This window comes from Anomaloglossus baeobatrachus, chromosome 1 (assembly GCF_048569485.1).
Source record: "Anomaloglossus baeobatrachus isolate aAnoBae1 chromosome 1, aAnoBae1.hap1, whole genome shotgun sequence".
NCBI classification, from domain to species: Eukaryota; Metazoa; Chordata; class Amphibia; order Anura; family Aromobatidae; genus Anomaloglossus; species Anomaloglossus baeobatrachus.
In genome coordinates this window covers 134,644,124-134,665,090 of record NC_134353.1, presented here as the reverse complement: position 1 = coordinate 134,665,090, position 20,967 = coordinate 134,644,124, and positions in this window count along the sequence as shown.

Below are 20,967 nucleotides of genomic sequence, written 5' to 3'. Positions count from 1 at the left end.
ATAAAAATGGATCACTGAGGCCGTGTTCACACATAGCGTAAATGCTGCATTTTTTCTGCAGGTGTCCGCGCCACGAGTGCAATAACAATATTCTCTGATTATTGCGTGTTTGCGGTATTTTTTATACATTGTCCCCCTTATTTGATACGTTTGTTGCTGATGTGAATCCTGAAGCTTATAAAGAAAGAAACACCAAATCCGCACAGTTCAGCGGCGTCTTTCCACGCACCAGGAGCGGAGATTTCAGGACGTCTCATCCACTTTGCTTGGACAATTAGTCCATATTCACATGTAGTGTAAATGCTGCATTTTTTTCTGCTGTTTTTTTGCACATTTATTCTGCTGTGTTTAATTGTCCAAGTAAAGTGTATGTGGTTCCATGAAAAGACGCCGCTGAATTCTGTGGTTTTGGGGGGGGGGTTCTCTGGAGGTTTCTATGTGGAGCTTAAAAAATGCAGGAAAAAGCTTCTCTGTACAATAAAAACACTTAAAAACGCAGATTCACATCTGAACCAAAAACGCATTAAATAATGGAAAAAAGGCAGAAAAAATGCAGCTAAAATGGAAAAAACAGAGAAGATTGTTATTGTGTAGTTTGGTGCAGACAGAAACCAAAAGAAACAGAATTTATGCAACGTGTGAACACGGATTGATAGGCACAAATAAGCAACATGTCATATAGTGACACAGAAATATAAAAAAATTCTGACTGTTATGAATATGAATGAACAGTCCACGGCATCTGCTGAATGACCCTTACTGCCAAATGGGTGTGGCTAGGGGTGTGGCTAGGGGCGTGGTCAAAATTTGCCGCGGCGCGCTGCGCGCGCCGCATACTTTGTCCCTCTTTCCTTTCTTGAAAAGTTGGGAGGTATGCAGTTGTGTAAATAAAGATGTTATGAAGCAGAAAGTTTATAGTCAGGTATCACCTGGTTCTGCAAAACCACAGACAGGGCCGTCTGCAGGTTTACAGTTGCATGCAACACTTTGGGCACCCCTGGTCAAAATTATTGTTATTGTGAATAGTTAAGCAAGCTGAAGATGAAATGATCTCACAATGTCTGTCTGCTATTTCATCCTTCTTCTCTGCGCGATTCCTAAAACTTAACATGGACAAAACAGAGTTCATTGTCTTTCCCCCTCCTCACTCATCTCCTCCAACAAGCCTTTCCATCAAACTCGATGGTTGCTCACTCTCCCCAGTCTCACAAGCACGTTGCCTTGGAGTAACCCTCGACTCTGCTCTATCCTTCAAGCCACACATCCAACCCCTCTTCAACTCATGCCGATTACAACTCAAAAATATCTCCCGGATCCGTGCTTTCCTTAACCAAGAATCAGCAAAAACATTAGTGCATGCCCTCATCATCTCCCGCCTTGACTACAACAACCTCCTGCTCTCTGGCCTCCCTTCCAACACTCTTGCACCCCTCCAATCTATCCTAAACTCTGCGGCCCGCTTAATCCACCTCTCCCTTCGCTACTCCCCAGCCTCGCCACTCTGCCAATCCCTTCATTGGCTTCCCATCACCCAACGACTCCAGTTCAAAATATTAACCATGACATACAAAGCCATGGACAACCTGTCTCCTCCTTACATCTGTGACCTAGTCTCCCGGAACCTACCTGCCCCTAACCTCAGATCCTCACAAGATCTCCTTCTCTGCTCCTCTCTTATCTCCTCTTCCCACAATCGCGTACAAGATTTCTCCCGTGCATCCCCCATACTCTGGAATGCTCTACCTCAGCACATCAGACTCTCACCTACCATGGAAAGCTTCAAGAGGAACCTCAAGACCCACCTCTTCCAACAAGCCTACAACCTACAATAGCCCTCAGTCCAGTAGACCACTGCGCAACCAGCTCTGTCCTCACCTATTGTACCATCACCCATTCCCTGTAGACTGTGAGCCCTCGCGGGCAGGGTCCTCTCTCCTCCTATACCAGTCTGTTTTGTACTGTTAATGATTGTTTTACGTATACCCTCTTTCACTTGTAAAGCGCCATGGAATAAATGGCGCTATATAAGGCATTAAGCTAAAGATCATACATCTCCTTTGTATTTTAGGCAAAAAAAATACATGTATTTTCATTTTTTACATTAAATTTATAAAAAAAAGAAAATGGGCCAATGCAAAAGTTTAGGCACCCTGTATGTTTAGCACCTAGTTGCTCTCCCTTTGGCAAGTATCACAACTTGTAAATGCTTTTTGTAGCCAGCCAAGAGTCTTTCAATTCTTGCTTGAGGAATTTTCTTCCCTTCTTCCTTAGAAAAGTTTTCCAGATCTTTGAGATTCCTGGTTCGTCTTGCATGCTCTGCTCTTTTGAGGTCTAGCCAAAGATTTCCAATGGTGTTCAGATCAGGGGACTGTGAGGGCCATTGTAAAACCTTCAGATTGCGCCTTTTGCAGTAGTCTATTGTGGATTTTGTTGTGTGTTTAGGATCATTATCCATTTGTAGACGCCATCCTTTTGTCATCTTCAAGCTGCGGCCAGCACCAAATTTATTTTGAAGCAGGATAATAATGACCCCAAACATTCAGCCCATGTCATTAACAAATAGCTTCAGCATAAAGAAGAACAAGGAGTCCTGGAAGTGATGATATGGCTCCACAGGGCCCTGATCTCAGCACTATTAAGACTGTGAGGAATTACATGTAGGACATGAGCAAGCATTCATCAGCCATAGATCTGTGGTTAGTTCTCCGAGATGTTTGGAACAACCAGCCTGCCGAGTTCCTTTAAAAACGCTAGATGCATGGATGGATGGATGGATAGATAGATAGATAGATAGATAGATAGATAGATAGATAGATAGATAGACAGATAGATACTAAAAAAATTGTCACAACACCACCATTTTTTTGGATTTGTATACAAGACGCTTCATTTTTGTGGTAACCTTGAGGGCTTTGGTTCCATTTTTCATTAAAAGTGCTGCTTTTATTTTTCTATCTGTAGATAGAGAGAGGTATTGATAGACATATATTATGCAGATATTGTTACACTAATGCCTTCCTGCATACCAACAACAAATAATTTATATAAAACAAGAATTCAAGAATTGGATAGAAACTAGTCAGTGGTTTTGTGGTAAAGATTATATATAGCATGCATGATGAAATGTGAAAGGACGCTGTTATCTTAAAGAAGCAGGCACTGGAGCTTGCAACATATTACTACCTTCTCTAAATGGAATTAAAAGGCTTTTCCATGGCCCCTCTTCAGGAAATGGGCCTGATTGCTTCAATTCTCTTTCATTTCCTACTCTTCTTCATGGCTGCAATCTGGGCTGATTACATCGCCTTTCAATTCTACAACTGTTAAATATGACGCCTTTTATATACAAGTGCATTTCAATAAATTAAAATATCATCAACAAGTTAATTTATTTCAGTAATTCAATACAAAAAGGGAAACACATATATTATATAGAGTCATTACACACAGATGGATCTATTTTAGACCCGCAACACATATCCGTTTAATTTGTACGTGTGCGGTACGTATTTGCACGTACCGGAGACACGTACACACGGAGACCCATCTGTTTACTTTTCCCGCCTCCAGGACTGTGAACTCCTCGGTGAGCGGGACCAACCGCCTGGCCCACCCCCTGGTGTGAACATCAGCCCCTGGAGGAAGGCAACAAGGGTTTTGTGTTTGACTTCGGTGTGCCTGCTGGGAGTGTGGGGTGTGTTGGTGTTGTTCTCTGTGGCCCCTGGCTTGTCCAGGGCGCCACAAGTATGTCCGTGTTCAGCACGTTTCGTGCGTGTGCGTTTTTACACTAACTATCTTATTTTTTGTTTTTTTTTAAATTAAATTCAGTATACTTACCTCTTTTTCTGCTGTTCTCAGTCATACTTACATTGGCGCTCGTTTTTTTTCTTCCCCCGGCTCATACCGCTCCCCGATCACCAGCGCGGCGAGGAACAGCTGTGCAGAGAATACGCGCCAACAATTACTTTGAATATGCCGGCTGCTCATTAATCAATCTCGTATTTCCTGCTTTCCCCACCCACAGACGCCTGCGATTGGTTGCAGTCAGACACACCCCCCCACGCTGAGCGACAGCTGTCTCACTGCACCCAATCACAGCAGCCGGTGGGCGTGTCTATACTGTGCAGTAAAATAAATAAATAAATAATTAAAAAAAACGGCGTGCGGTCCCCCCCAATTTTAATACCAGCCAGATAAAGTCATACGGCTGAAGGCTGGTATTCTCAGGATGGGGAGCCCCACATTATGGGGAGCCCCCCCTAACAATATCAGTCAGCCGCCGCTCAGAATTGCCGCGTACATTATATGCGACAGTTCTGGGACTGTACCCGGCTCTTCCCGATTTGCCCTGGTGCGTTAGCAAATCGGGGTAATAAGGAGTTATTGGAAGCCCATAGCTGCCAATAAGTCCTAGATTAATCATGTCAGGCATCTCCCCGAGATACCTTCCATGATTAATCTGTAAATTACAGTAAATAAACACACACACCCGAACAATCCTTTATTAGAAAAAAAAAACACTAACAAATTGCCTTGTTCACCAATTTAAAAAGCCCTCCATGTCCGGCGTACTCCAGGATGGTCCAGCGTCGCTTCCAGCTCTGCTGCATGAAGGTGACCGGAGCTGCAGAAGACACCGCCGCTCCTGTCAGCTCCACGCAGCTAATGCAGGGAATAGCGCGATCAGCTGAGCTGTCACTGAGGTTACTCGCGGCCAACGCTAAATACAGCTGATCGCACTATTCCCTTCATTAGCTGCGTGGAGCTGACAGGAGCGGCGGTGTGTTCTTGTCGCTTTTCTAGGCTGAGCTATCTTAGCCCCAGACCCCAGCTTGCATGTCCGCACTACTCCAGTTCCTCACTCAAGCTCCTCTTTCCTCAGCGGTCTGCTTTCAACTCCTGACTGGACTGGACTCCTGTCAACTGTCACTCTTCTCTCTGACTATAAAACTCACTCAGACCAGACCTGGCTAGTTCTAACCGGTTCTCCTCACTACCTCACTACTCCTCCCCCAGGTCAGAGCTCCCCCTGCTGACCTCAGTAGGAACTACATTGTTTGTAGGTAATTACTGGCCAAGGGACTCCCCCTCTTGCTTCCAGGCTTAGTATTGACCTTTGTGTGACAACACTACTGTGGCAACCAGACCGCTGGGGCACCACAGTAACAGTCACCACTTACTGCATACTGAGCGGTGACTGAATCCGCACCGATGCTAACCCTATGCCTGGAAGCCAGGATGAATAACGTTCATTACTTACAGCAGTGGGGCTCTAAGCGCCAAAATGGCTTCTGTTAAATGATAAATTTGATTTTCAGACCGTTTACAGCAGTGTAAGTGTATATTTCCACTGGTCAATTATCATGAACAACAGTTTCTAAGAATGTTACTCTCCCAGTTGGTCTGTGTAATCAGGTTGCCAATCACCTGCACAAGCAGAATGCTCCTTTGTCAGGTGAAATTATTTTTAACCTTTTTTTTTCTTTTAGAAAACTTACATTTATTAGTTGTTTTATAAAAAAATAAAACTGAGTACCACCTCCAATTGTCCTGCCCCTACATTCCAAGCTGTGCTCTTCCTCCCTCCAGTTACAATGGTGTAAATTTTCTCTTCAACTAACTTGGCATACACCACAGAACCTCTGTGGTATACACTTAATTGGTTGATCAGAAATATTTCACTATTAATACTAGAGGGCTTAACTTTGCAGTGGAGGGTCACAGATAGCTTCGGACTAGCACAGTGGGACGCCAGACGATTCTTCGGTGTGTGCCGGATCCTCGGTAGGCCCCCAAGTAGGATGAAGAGGGATAACTGGTTCACAAGAGTTAAAAAGTCAGCTGGCGCTTAGCCCGGCAGCTGATGTCAATGCACTGTGCATGGCAGTGATGTCACTATAACAAACCACAAGTTGTCGCTAGCTGCCGGTATCTGATAGCCTGGTGGCCATGTTAATGATTGCCAAAAATGTGAGGATTCAGCTCAGTGCGGGAGTGCAGACAGGTAAGAGGAATATTTTTTTATTAGTATATCTCTGCAGATGCTGCAGGATGGAGGAACTTCAGGACCCAGAATGGGAAAACATGGTGGCTTTGGATGGGGAACCATAGGGGCCCAGGACAGGGAACCATAGGAGCTCACGATTGGGAAACATATGGACCCAGGAGAGGTGAGATAGAGGTGAAGGGCAGGGAAACAAAGTGGTTCAAGATAGGGTAACATATGGGCCCAGGACAGAGGAAATGTAATAGTTTATAGGGTCCTTGGATGGTGGACATTATTAAATCAGGCAGCCAGGTTTGTATCAACATTATTACAGGATAGGTGTGCCATGCCTTAGTTTTGGGACTTGATCCAAATGAACTTGTTGGTTTCCTTCCCTGCTGAGACACAGACTGGTCGGTCTGTATCCAAATGCTGATTGTTCTTTTATCTTTGCTTGGTTTGCGGTTGTCAGGTGTTTTCACTTGCTTATTTTGTCTCTGTCCTATCACATACCAGGTGGGGCTATCTGTTCTCTCCTTTCACCAGCCTTCATCCCTTGATATTTTCCAAGATGGATGGATATTTGGAGTCCCAGGTCATCAGTTAAAGATATTCTTGCTGAATTATCTTTATTGCTTTTTCCTGTGGTTTGTTTGTGATTTCCTGTACCAAGATTCTTCTTATTCTGTTCCATTATTATATTTGGGGGGTTTCCACATATTCTGCAGTCTTTTGGGTTTCTTCCTTTTTCCTCCATCTTTCCTGTATGACTGTGCATACATGTTTTTAGACCTGTGTCTTTGCTTGTGTGCATTTTCTTCATGGCTATTGCTGCTTTGTGTTACGCTTTGTTTATAGTTGAGGGTGCAGTTAAGGACAGTCAGGGTCAGCCAATGTTGAGTGGGGCACCATTGCATAATCTTAGGGTGCCAGTCTCCACAGTCCTACTACTCCACAGCTCCTCCTTCTTCTCCACAGCTACTCCTAGTCTGAATAAGGACCTGTGGATTGCAGAATTCACACCTCTCCTGATTTGTCCATTCCCATGGGAGTGATAGGACTTAGTCATAATAAGGGGACATTATTAAATAAAGGAGCCCATGATGGGAGATATTGCTACAGTATTTCTCCTTTGTGTATGGTACTATTTGGTTACCATATGGGTGTAATATGTTGCATGGTCATTGTATGGTGGCATTTCTCTCTTGCATATGGGATTATTGATTTTGGTATAGTGGATTGTGTTGTGTATGGATGTCATTTATTCTCTCTGATATTTATTAAGAGAATATTATTTGCTTCCATTAGAGATGAAATACTTGAAAGAAATAAAGGGGGGAGGTTCACCCATATTCATTATTGGCCACATCGATATAGTATTGAGAAACAATATTTCTCTCAAATACCTTGTGTTGACAATAGTGCCTGTGAGCAGTGCTTTAACGGACCGCTCTTCTCCATTGCCTGACACCTGGGCTTTGTGACCTCCGGGATCTGATGATGTCACGTCAACTTCCTGTTCACCTGACATCACCGCGGCCAGCTGCAGTCTCCATGAGTAACTGGGCTGTGGGTGGCATTTTACCACTCAGCACAGCCCAGCGTCACAGCCCATCATCTCCCTGCTCACTCCTCCTTCACTGCAGAACACGCAAGCAGGAGGGATGTTGGGCTGTGATGATCATATGCTAACTACTCTATTGGAGTCCTTGGGTATGCTTGGTGCTCAGCCCAGTGTGAGCCACTTGCAGTGTTTGAACGGCTTGCACTGGGGGTAACAAGAGTGTTAATGGATGTAGTGTGTGCCAAAAAAAGGGAAAAGGCCCGCCCATCCTTCCCTTCTCCTGAGAGTGTTATGTTTATGGCTGGCTGGCTGTATGTGGGCAGAAATCCGAATTGCCAAATCAGTGACTTCCATTGAGGTTCAGGTCAATCAAAGTTTATCTAAAGTCTGGCTGAACCCGCCGAACCAAACTTCCACGGGTCTACTCATTTGTACTGTTAATTGTTGGAGCAGGTTTGGACAAGATGGCACTAGTCTGCTTGGCCTGTAGTGATAATCTCCTGCTGATAAAACACATATTTAAACAGCAAAATACAGCCCATTAAGTGACATTGCTGGAATCAGGCACTCTTATCTTAGTAAATCAGTCCTAATATCTCTAATACCTCTGCAAGGATTGTCAATCATTTTAGCAAAACATTCCTACATCCTAAAATTATATTAACCCAGATATGACTTATCATTGTGTGATTTTCAGAAAACACAGAAAACTTAATCAAATAAACAAAAACTTTTCAGCCCGCCATTCAGCATATGACCTTTTCATCCAGGTGCACGGAAAGAAAGAAGGAGGGCAGTCCACCTCCACAGGAAAATCCAAATACAAAGAAGGAATTCCAGCACCTGCAGTCCAATCTTCAATTTAAATAAAACATCCTTTTATTGGAAATGTCGAGGGCGAGGGCGTAGGCCAAGGCAGGGAGGCTACTCGAGACGCTCGGATCTGGGATCATGGCTGTGGCTCGAGTGGCAGCCGGATCCGGGGCACGTGCAGCAGCCCGTCGCCCACAACTTAATAAAGGGGGTATTAACAGGGGAGAGTTTGTCAGTGACGCCACCTGTGGGTTGCGGTGAGGGTTCGTGACACCGCTGCTGCCTTGGTATGGGGCACCCGGGGCTGATGGAGTGGGGCAGCAGGATGGTATCCCCTCCACGGGTAGGGGAGGTGTTGTCCCGGGGCCCAGGTGTAGGTGGAGTGCAGTGCTGGGGTGCAGTCTGCAGGCTGGACCGGATGACACCGGTGTACTCACTGTTGTTGAATAAACCACACAAAGTCCAAGTAGTAAACCAAGTGCCGGATACCGGTAGCCTCCAGAGGGGTGTGCTCGGGTCCCACACACCGGTGAACAGATCAGTGGCCCTTCCTCCTGCACTTTTGTGTTTTTGTCTTGTGTGTCCTCATGGAATGGGAAAAGTCCACTCCCGGTGTGTTTGCTGTGGGAGCTGTTGCCTGCGAGATCTTACCCATGGGATTTTTGCAGGCACTTGCAGACGCCCTATCCCCCGCGTTGGGCTTCCGTCTCGCTCTATCTGGGCTTACTGGTGGGACAAGACATGGAATCTTGTTCCCTGCTGGCTAATTGACAAGGGGCTTGAAGTTGTCCTCGTCCTAGGGTCTAGGCACCCGACTGTGCACGGCCTCCGGACCGGATTCCCGCTGTCGGCACCGGCGGACTACAACCCTGCCCCGGTCCACTTAAGGTCTCCCGCGACTGGATCTCCATTGCCTGTGGCCCTGATCTGCCATCTGCCACCTAGTCAGCTCAGGTAGTCCGGGAGCTACAACCCCCAACTACCACTTCACTCCTCTCACTTCTTCTGTCCAAACTCGACTCCTTGTGTTCCCTCCCCTTACACCTCAGGATCCGTAGGTGGGTGTCACCATCTGCCTGGCCCCGTCCACTGGTGTGTCCCTATTGCCTTGGGGGGGTGACTAGGCTTTGTGCCTAGTGTTGTACCTGTATGTGGGTTTGTGTTGGTAAGGCAAGAAGGATCTGGAGATCTGGAGATGGATGCAGTCTCCTGTGCCAACCTGGTTTTGCCGGACATCACAGAAACATGTTAAAATATACATGTATAATAGAAAATTCTTACGCGTTTCAGGTCATGGTGACCCTTACTATGACTAAGGGTCACCATGACCTGAAACGCATAAGGCTTTTCTATTATATATGTATATTTTAACATGTTTCTAATAAAAGGATGTTTTATTTAAATTGAAGATTGGACTGCAGGTGCTGGAATTCCTTCTTTGTATACAGAAGACAATGTCCAATGGAACACAGTACATATTTTTAGAGTGCAAGTATATAGAATGACTATTCAAATATATATTCGAATATAGAAGACTAATCAGAATGGTGGTATAATAAGATATGTCAATGCTTGATCCTACAAGTTAATGGCAATTAATGCAATTTTAAGCCCTAATAAACCTCCTTGGAATGTATTTAATCCTGTTATTCAAGTGGTAGAAGGTCACAAAGCACATCGCACAGCAATTCTCAATGTGCTGCTCCATCACCATAAAGATTATGTGCTGACGGATTGCTTCAGTTTACAGACATAACCCATGTCATCTCATATGACCAATGCAAGTAATCCATGTCTCAGCTTCTGGTGGATAATGAATCGCTGTTTCTCAAAAGTAACACTGACTAAATATTTCACTCTAAGGCGGGCTTTACATGTTGCGACATTGGTAACGATATATCGTCGGGGTCACGTCGTTAGTGACGCACATCCGGCGCCGTTACCGACATTGCAGCGTGTAAACCCTAGGAGCGACGATCACCGATCGCAAAAACGTCAAAAATCGTTGATCGGTGACACGTCGCTCCTTTTCATAATATCGTCAGTGCTGCCGGTACGATGTGCGACAGGGGTGGGTGCTATCGCGCTCGACATCGCTAGCAATTGCTAGCGATTTCACAGCATGTAAAGCCCGCCTAAGGCCCAGTCAAGATTTGTTGTAAGCACTGAATTTGGCGCATCTTTCAGCTTCTGTACATGACGTGCATTTCTGGCATAATTTCCACCAATTTTGTGATACAAATCATGATGAATTTGTCAGGTACACTTGGTCACTCTACCTTAAGGCCGAGCACTGACTTACTGCAGTATACTATAATTTATTGGTGTACTGTTCACAAAAATTAATGGGAACCTCGCAGCTTTCCAGACTGTCCCCAACTGCTACTTTAGCAAGCAGATTGTATTGATAAAGTGTTTGATGTGGATTACTAACACTGCAAACATTCATCTGCTGTGATGCATATTTGAATAAATTAAGCAATAACGTCTAGAACACCATTCTAAAGGCTACTTTACACACTGCGATATCGGTCCCAATATCGCTAGTGTGGGTACCCGCCCCCATCTGTTGCGCGACACGGGCATATCGCTGCCCGTGCCGCACAACATCGCCCACAGCCGTCACACATACTTACCTGTCCGGCGACGTCGCTGTGACTGGCGAACCGCCTCCTTTCTAAGGGGGCGGTCCGTGCGGCGTCACAGCGATGTCACTGAAACGTCACTAAACCGCCGCCCAATAGCAGCGGAGGGGCGGAGATGAGCGGGACGTAACATCCCGCCCACCTCCTTCCTTCCGCATAGTGGCCGGGAGGCAGGTAAGGGGAGCTTCGTCGTTCCTGCGGCGTCACACGCAGCGATGTGTGCTGCCGCAGGAACGAGGAACAACCTCGTTACTGCTGCAGTAACGAGATTTGAGAATGGACCCCCGTGTCGGCGATTAGCGATTTTGCACATTTTTGCAACGATGCAAAATCGCTTATCGATGTCACACGCAACGGCATCGCTAATGCGGCCGGATGTGCGTCACGAATTCCGTGACCCCAACGACTCCGCATTAGCGATGTTGTAGCGTGTAAAGCCCGCTTTAGTCTGAACTGGGTGCAAAAACCCCCCAAAATCTTCACTATATAAAGGGAAAGGCTGCACATCAGTAACAGTGCAAGGGGAATAAATGTAAAGCAGAAACTGCTATGTGAATACTGGCATGAAAAATACAATAGCTATATGTGAGAATGAAAATATGAACTTTAACCTTCGTCAGGCTGCATAATTTTACAACGTTAACAGCGACCTCTTATCTCGGAAGGGGGTGGAGATATTTTATTGAAATTTAGCCAATATATTCTGGACCAAAACTGCAGAGATGTCACGAAATTTCAGCCCTCTACGGCTTTTCGAAAAAAAAATTTATTGCAATTTTAAAACGGAATAGTTACAATTGTACCTACTCAGCCGGACGAAGGTTAAGAATAAGGAAAAATTTGAATTGATCAATGCAACAAAGCCCCAACACCTCATCACGGTATTCTCTTACATTGGGGTCCCTAGCTAATGTGTGTCCTATCTTGCAGTTAAAAAACCAAGCGTGTATAAAAAGCTGAGACCCAGGCTATATATGTATAATGTGGACTGGCGATAAGTGTGGGTGGGGCCGGGTTCACAAACAAAAGACTACAAATCAATTAACAAAATAACATCTGGAACACCATTCTAAGTCTGAACTAGGTGCAAAAACCCCAAAAAACTTCACTATAGAAAGAGAAGGGCTGCACACCAGTGACAGTGCAAGGGGAATAAAAAGGGGTATTCTCTTAAGTTGGGGTCCCTAGCTAATGTGTCTCCTCTCTTGCAGTTTTTTAACTGCAAGAGAGGAGACACATTAGCTAGGGACCACAACGTAAGAGAATACCATGACGAGGTTTGGGGCTCTGTTGAATTGATCAATTTAATAGCAAAATTTCTCTTCATTCTTGATGGCAGTTATGCAGATTCCATTGGCATATTTTGATTTCTACATATAGCTATTGTATTTTTCATGCCAGTATTCATACAGCAGTTTCTGCTTTACATTTATTCCCCTTGCATTGTCACTGGTGTGCAGTCCTTCTCTTTATCTATATATATAATTGCCTTATTCTGTCTGTCTGTCTGTCTGTCTGTCTGTCTTGCTCCAAAATTGTGTCCTTACGGTGACACAAAGCTGATTGGCCGCTGGGCTCGCCATGGCCCCGCCCCCCGCACGGATTGGCCGCTCGCCCAGGCTGCGCCCGCACACGGATTGGCCGGCCGCTCGCCCAGGCTCCGCCCCCCACACGGATTGGCCTCTCGCCCCGGCACCCTGCATGCATTGGCAACTCAGCCACGCCTCACCCCCCCTCACGCAATGCACGCTCGCTCTGGTCCTGCACGCATTCCCCGAACCGACACGGAGCCACGACTCCCAGGTGAGTGCTGTACCCCCGGGAGCCCACATCAGCGTACGCCGCCAACCCAGCCGACACATACCCTTGCATTGCTGGGGTTGCCGCCGTATGCTGGTGTGGGCTCCCGTGCGAGCGGGGGACCGGATACGCTGGTAACCATGGTAGCATAGTTACCAGCGCATCAAGGTCCTGCAGCGGCAGAACATACACACGCGCACACATAACAACACACACACACACACATCAGATCACACTCACTCTCACACACACATCACATCGCATCCACACACTCACAACATCCTGGGATATCGCTTCCTTCTCGGCGGCGATACTGTGGAGTGACCTTCCAGGACCTGACGGAGAATCACATGGCCAGAAGCTGTGGTATCTCCGGATGTTGTGAGTGTGAGCGCGTATGTGCGATATCTTCAGTGTGTGTGTGAGTGTATGCGATCGGATGTGTGTGAGTGTGTTCGGATGTGTGAGTGTGTGTCTGAGTGTATGCGATCGGATCTGTGAGTGTCGGCAGAGGAGCACGGCGTGCTGGGGGAGGCTGGGAGGAGAGAGGCTGATCCTGGGGAAGGCTGGGAGGAGAGAGGCTGATGCTGGGGTAGGCTGATGCTGGGGGAGGCTGGGAGGGTGTAGGCTGATGCTGTGGGAGGCTGGGAGGAGAGAGGCTGATGCTGGGGGAGGCTGGGAGGAGAGAGGCTGATGCTGGGGGAGGCTGGGAGAGGGAGGCTGATGCTGGGGGAGGCTGGGAGTAGAGAGGCTGATCCTGGGGAAGGCTGGGAGGGGGAGGCTGATGCTGGGGGAGGCTGGGAGGAGAGAGGCTGATGCTGGAGGAGGCTGGGAGGAGAGAGGCTGATGCTGGGGGAGGCTGGGAGGAGAGAGGCTGATGCTGGGGGAGGCTGGGAGGCGAGAGGCTGATGCTGGGGGAGGCTGGGAGGGGGAGGCTGATGCTGGGGGAGGCTGGGAGGAGGGAGGCTGGGAGGGGGGAGGCTGAGAGAAGAGAGGCTGATGCTGGGGGAGGCTGAGGCTGGGAGGAGAGAGGCTGATGCTGGGGACAAAGAGGCTGATGCTGGGAGGAGAGAGGCTGATGCTGGGAGGAGAGAGGCTGATGCTGGGAGGAGAGAGGCTGATGCTGGTGCAGCATGGGGGATGGAGCACGATGGGGGGTGCGCAGCATGGGGGATGGAGCATGATGGGGAGTGCGCAGCATGGGGAATGGAGCACGTTTGGGAGTGCGCAGCATGGCGGATGGAGCACGTTTGGGAGTGCGCAGCATGGCGGATGGACCACGTTTGGGAGTGTGCAGCATGGCGGATGGAGCACGTTTGGGAGTGCACAGCATGGCGGATGGAGCACGTTTGGGAGTGCGCAGCATGGCGGATGGAGCATGTTTGGGAGTGCGCAGCATGGCGGATGGACCACGTTTGGGAGTGCGCAGCATGGCGGATGGAGCACGTTTGGCAGTGCGCAGCATGGCGGATGGAGCACGTTTGGGAGTGCGCAGCATGGCGGATGGAGCACGATGGGGGGTGCGCAGCATGGGGGATGGAGCACGATGGGAGGTGCACACCTCCCCCCAACACACACACACACACAACACACCACACACACACTGGGAACCACAAACACCGCCCTACACAGACACCCACAAACACAGACAACGCTGCACACACACAACACCCAACACACAAACACCGCGGCATACAGTGCCTACAAGTAGTATTCAACCCCCTGCAGATTTAGCAGGTTTACACATTCGAAATTAACTTGGCATTGTGACATTTGGACTGTAGATCAGCCTGGAAGTGTGAAATGCACTGCAGCAAAAAAGAATGTTATTTCTTTTTTTATTTTTTTTTTTAAATTGTGAAAAGTTTATTCAGAGGGTGATTTATTATTCAACCCCTCAAACCACAAGAATTCTGTTTGGTTCCCCTAAAGTATTAAGAAGTATTTCAGGCACAAAGAACAATGAGTTTCACATGTTTGGATTAATTATCTCTTTTTCCTGCCTTTTCTGACTAATTAAGACCCTCCCCAAACTTGTGAACAGCACTCATACTTGGTCAATATGGGAAAGACAAAGGAGCATTCCAAGGCCATCAGAGACAAGATCGTGGAGGGTCACAAGGCTGGAAAGGGGTACAAAACCCTTTCCAAGGAGTTGGGCCTACCTGTCTCCACTGTTGGGGGCATCATCCGGAAGTGGAAGGCTTATGTAACTACTGTTAGCCTTCCACGGCCTGGACAGCCTTTGAAAGTTTCCACCCATGCCGAGGCCAGGCTTGTCCGAAGAGTCAAGGCTAACCCAAGGACAACAAGGAAGGAGCTCCGGGAAGATCTCATGGCAGTGGGGACATTGGTTTCAGTCAATACCATAAGTAACGTACTCCACCGCAATGGTCTCCGTTCCAGACGAGCCCGTAAGGTACCTTTTACTTTCAAAGCGTCATGTCAAGGCTCGTCTACAGTTTACTCATGATTACTTGGAGGACTCTGAGACAGACTGGTTCAAGGTTCTCTGGTCTGATGAGACCAAGATCGAGATCTTTGGTGCCAACCACACACGTGACGTTTGGAGACTGGATGGCACTGCATACGACCCCAAGAATACCATCCCTACAGTGAAGCATGGTGGTGGCAGCATCATGCTGTGGGGCTGTTTCTCAGCCAAGGGGCCTGGCCATCTGGTCCGCATCCATGGGAAGATTGATAGCATGGCCTACCTGGAGATTTTGGCCAAGAACCTCCGCTCCTCCATCAAGGATCTTAAGATGGGTCATCATTTCATCTTCCAACAAGACAACGACCCAAAGCACACAGCCAAGAAAACCAAGGCCTGGTTCAAGAGGGAGAAAATCAAGGTGTTGCAGTGGCCTAGTCAGTCTCCTGACCTTAACCCAATTGAAAACTTGTGGAAGGAGCTCAAGATTAAAGTACACATGAGACACCCAAAGAACCTAGATAACTTGGAGAAGATCTGCATGGAGGAGTGGGCCAAGATTACTCCAGAGACCTGTGCCGGCCTGATCAGGTCTTTTAAAAGACGATTATTAGCTGTAATTGCAAACAAGGGTTATTCCACAAAATATTAAACTAGGGGTTGAATAATAATTGACCCACACTTTTATGTTGAAAATTTATTAAAATTTAACTGAGCAACATAACTTGTTGGTTTGTAAGATTTATGCATCTGTTAATAAATCCTGCTCTTGTTTGAAGTTTGCAGGCTCTAACTTATTTGCATCTTATCAAACCTGCTAAATCTGCAGGGGGTTGAATAGTACTTGTAGGCACTGTACATAAATATACGCACATACCACGTAACACACACACATTGCACAAAACATACCTCCCCCCAAAACACCAAGAAGAAGAAAATCCAGCACTCGTGTCCAAAAATTGTATAAAATCTTGCTTTTTTATTTAATTCATAATAAAATGGAAATGTATCATATCCATAGAGTATAAAAAATCCCCATACAGATGAGATGAGATGTCAGGGGGGTACGCGTTTCGAGCTACATGCTCTTAATCTCAATCCAGCGCTCCACAAACAATGCAACACACGCAACACACATACAACACCGCTCTCACCCCCCGCCACACCCAGACAACACCCAGAACATGTACAGCGCCCTACACAAACACTTGGTAACTACAGACAACAACATCTATATATATATCATATATATATATATATATATATATATATATATATATATATATATATATATATATATATATATAAACAAAAATCATACATTAACTACACAATACGGAAATTCTAGAATACCCGATGCGTAGAATCGGGCCACCTTCTAGTATAGAATATTTGAATAAGGCACCATTAGTCTTCCCCTGAACAAGTCCTTTCTTGGATCATCTACTCGAACCTCCCTAGAAGTGAAGATAGCTTACATAATGGTCCTAGAAGTATCTTATGCAGGTTGTCAATCATTTCCAGGGAGGCATAATTAGAAAATCTGAGGCAGGACTTGTCTTGTAAGAAACACCTCGGCAAACTCATCCTGCCATATTACCATATGTGTGTGACCATGCAAAATAAAGTGACATTATTTACCCCTTCACCCCTGGGCGATTTTCCGTTTTTCGGATTTTTTTTTTTGCTCACCTTCTTCTGAGAGCCGTTACTTTTTTATTTTTCCATATAAGGTCTTGTTTTTTGCAGGAAGAGGTGTACTTTTAAATGAAACCATAAGTTTTACCATATAGTGTACTGGAAAACAGAAAAAAAATTTCAAGTGCGAAAAAACTGCAAAAAAAGTGATCGGACAATAGTTTTTGGAATATTTTATTCACCATATTCACTATATGATAAAACTGATGGATCGGTGTGATATCTCAGGTCCGTACGAGTTTGCAGACACCAAACATGTTTAGGTTTACTTTTATCTAAGGGGTTAAAAAAAATTCAAGTTTGTCCAAAACAAGTAGCTCCTTTTTTGTGCCATTTACCAAAATTCATAGCGTTCTCATTTTTTGGAATCTATGGCTCAGTGACAGCTTAATTTTTTGTGTCTTGAGCTGACTTTTGTAACTGCATCATTTTTGTGCAGATGCTACATTTTGATCGTCTGTTATTGCATTTTGAGCAAAATTTGCGGCGACCAAAAAAAGTAATTTTTGCGTTTGGAATTTTTTTGCCGTTTACCAATCAGATTAATTGATTTTATATTTTCATAGAGTGGGAATTTCTGAGTGTGGCGATACCAAATATGTGTATATTTTCTATTTTTAAACCCGTTAATTTTCAATGGGCCGAATGGGGTGGTGATTTGGACTCTTAGGTTTTTTATTTTTTTTTAAAACTTTTTTTTTTGTATTTTACTAGTCTCCCTAGGGGACTTTAATGATCAGCAGTCTAATTGCTCTTCCATTTCTCCAGATCACAGCTACACAGCTGAGATCTGGAGAAAAGCTTCTTTAGGGCTCTTCTCCACTGGCGTTTTTTTTCTCCAAATTCCATCGCATGGAAAAACGGATTGCAATCTGTCAAAGGGTTTCATATGATGCTGTCTCCATTTCCCCGTTTTTTTCAGACTCTACACGGGCTCTCCTTGAAATCGCAGCATGCTGCGATTTGATGCGATTCTCAGCTCTCTCACCCCCATGCAATCCTATGGGGGCGAGAAAAAAGTCAGAATCCGGGTGGCATGCGCACGTCACACGGATCCTGACACTTGCATACCGCGTCAGACTGGCTACCAGAGGAATCTCCAGTAATACCAGTCCTGGCCGCGGTTACATGCACTGAACTCCGGAGCTGTCACCTGAGCTCCAGAGTGCAGCCTGAACAGCGAGCGCCGAGTGATTGATTCCCCGGCGATTGCTGTTCAGGTCAGCACAGCTGCAAACAGATCAGGCAGAATGCTGGAGCTCAGGTTACAGCTCTGGAGCTCAGTGCAGGTAACCGCGGCCAGGCCTGGTTTTACAGGAGATTTCTCCCATAGCAAGTCCTACGCTGCTTGGCTTAGGGCTCTTCTCCACTGGCGTGTATAAAATCACAGTGATACTCGGCTCAAAATGTGTCGAGCATCCTGCGTGTGATCTGCGTGTGATCTGCGTATGGTGTGTGTTTTTTTTCCTCACATAGCATCCGTATGACATGTCAGCATCATGCGAGTGCTATGTGAGTTTTTTGGCAAGCAGCGTAGGACTGGCTATGGGAGAAATCTCCTGTATGTAACGCATGTAACCGCGGCCAGGACTGGTTTTACTGAATCCAGTCTGACGCGGTATGCAGGTGTCAGGATCCGTGTGACATGCACATGCCACCCGGATTCTGACTTTTTTCTCGCCCCCATAGGATTGCATGTGGGTGAGAGAGCTGAGAATCGCATCAAATCACAGTATGCTGCAATTTCAAGGAGAGCCCGTGTAGAGTCTGAAAAAAACGTGGAAATGGAGATTGCATCATATGAAACCATTGGACAGATTACAATCCGTTTTTCCATGCGATGGGATTTGGAGAAAAAAAACGCCAGTGGAGATGAGCCCTAACTCTCACACACAGCAGTCTGCCGGCAGTGAGAGAAAGTGACTCATGATAGCTACAGGAGTCATCACATGACTCTGTGCTACCATGGCAACCATCGGAAGTCACAGGATCATGTCGCGTGACTTCCGGGTGGGGGTGGGTAAGTTGTGCTTACGGCGGCGTGCTGTTATATCTTGCTGTTAGAATTTGACAGCGAGATGTTAGGGGTTAATAGGCGCGGATGGCACGCGATTCCATTTGTGCCTGGCAGGCACACATCTCAGCTGATGAAATCAGCTGACATGTCCACGGATCACCGTGGACTGCCCATGGCAGGCGGTGGGGATTAACCTCTCACGATCCATGACGTTACCCAGTGTGGCACCCCAGGGTTGCCACAGTAACAACACAAAGGGTTAACTCCCCACACACAACACCAAGACCTCCTGGCCAGAAGGGGGAGACCAAGCTGCTTCCCTAGATATTCTGGTGGGGGGGAGGAAAATGGTCAGAGAAGTAGTTTCAGTTTGGAAGTTCAGTGCAGAGCACTGAGGAGACAGGATCTCTGCAGGTTGGAAGCTGGCTTTAGCTCACCTCAGGATCCACTGACCAATTCCAGGCCTAGCTGAGGGTCTGAGGAAAGGAGAAAGCGTACACAGAGGAACATTCCTGGGAGACAGAGCATTGCTGAGTTCATCCCAGTGGAGCACACAGAACGGATGCTGGATCCGAGACTGCAGGTTACATACTGCACAGTGAACACCAGAGAAGTGAGGATTCCACATTCTCTATCTGTACCACAGACACAAGCAACAAGCGCAGAGTTCAGGAACATACAAGTAAGGACTCGAGTTGCCTGTCAGGTCGGTACCGAGGAGCACAGGGCCGGCTGCATAGTTCACGCAGCAGCAGGGCCACAGACACACAGTGCAGAAAAAGGAAGCCAAAACGGCCCGGCTGGGTGGGAGAAACCCTGAACCCCTCACAGACTCCGTGGACAGTACTCTGCTGAATACCATCATCAGTAAAGGACAAAGAAACTGCAAAACCGTGAGTCTGCCTGTTTATTGTGCTCGTGTCCTGCACTCCCCCCATAGACTAACACACTGCCCCGGGGAAAAGGCTCTACCCGTGGGGAGCCGTCCCATCTCAAGCTGCCTTCCATCACCCCGGAGGTTCTGCAGCAGCGGTGGTCATCTCTGATCACATTCCACGGGTGGCGTCACGAACATAACCCCCCCCTTTTATTGTGGAACCAGGGAGCACGGACCGGGTCACGACACCGTGATCCCCTTTCCAGAAGCAACCCCTTGGCCCGGTTCTGGGTATCCCCTTAACCCCTGGCGACACAACTTTGGCGTCACGAACAGGATGCGGACTGGACCCGGCTGCAACCCGGGTGACGTGTGCCTGTAAATACTTATTGCATCGCATAAAAGACTTGCACTGTGAATTGTTGCAACAAAGAACGGACTTTAAACTTTGCAAAGATACCTGGAAAAATCCAAAAACATCATTGGTAACATTTTCCAGGCGCCATCTTTAATCACGCCATTACCTGCTACGCGCGGGAAAACATCGCGCCTAAACTAAGACTCCGCCTACCGCTTGCAGAGGAGGTGCGCTCGGTGCTGCGACCCGAACGAAAACGCAGAAAAGTGCCCCAGGCTTGCTGTCAAGAAGACTGGTGAAATTAACTAAGGGGGCGCAAAGATGTCGCAGCAGGGAGATGCTGTTGTACCCGGAGGTGCAGCGGCACCTATCATGCCGTTCCTGATGCCGTACACCCCGGGTGCAGTGTGGCTGCCGCAGTACTCAGGTGAGCCCAGCACACTTAATGACTTTATCGGAAAGCTAAAAATCTACTACAGCATGTACCCCCTGACAGAAGCTCAGCGTGTTGGTATGCTTATGGGACAGTTAACTGGCAATGCCCAGCGGGAGGCTACATCCTGGCCGGACGATGCAAAAGACACTGTAGAGCATATAATAGCTGGACTAAAAGCAGCTTTTGAATCCACTGCTGGCAGCCGGGCTAAAATGAGGTTCTTTGGATGCAAGCAAAAACCTAGAGAGAGCGCAAGAGACTTTGCCTTAAACTTGCAGGAGGCGCTCGGAGCACTTAAATTAGCAGAACCTGCCTTAGCCCCTGGAGCAGATAAGCTGC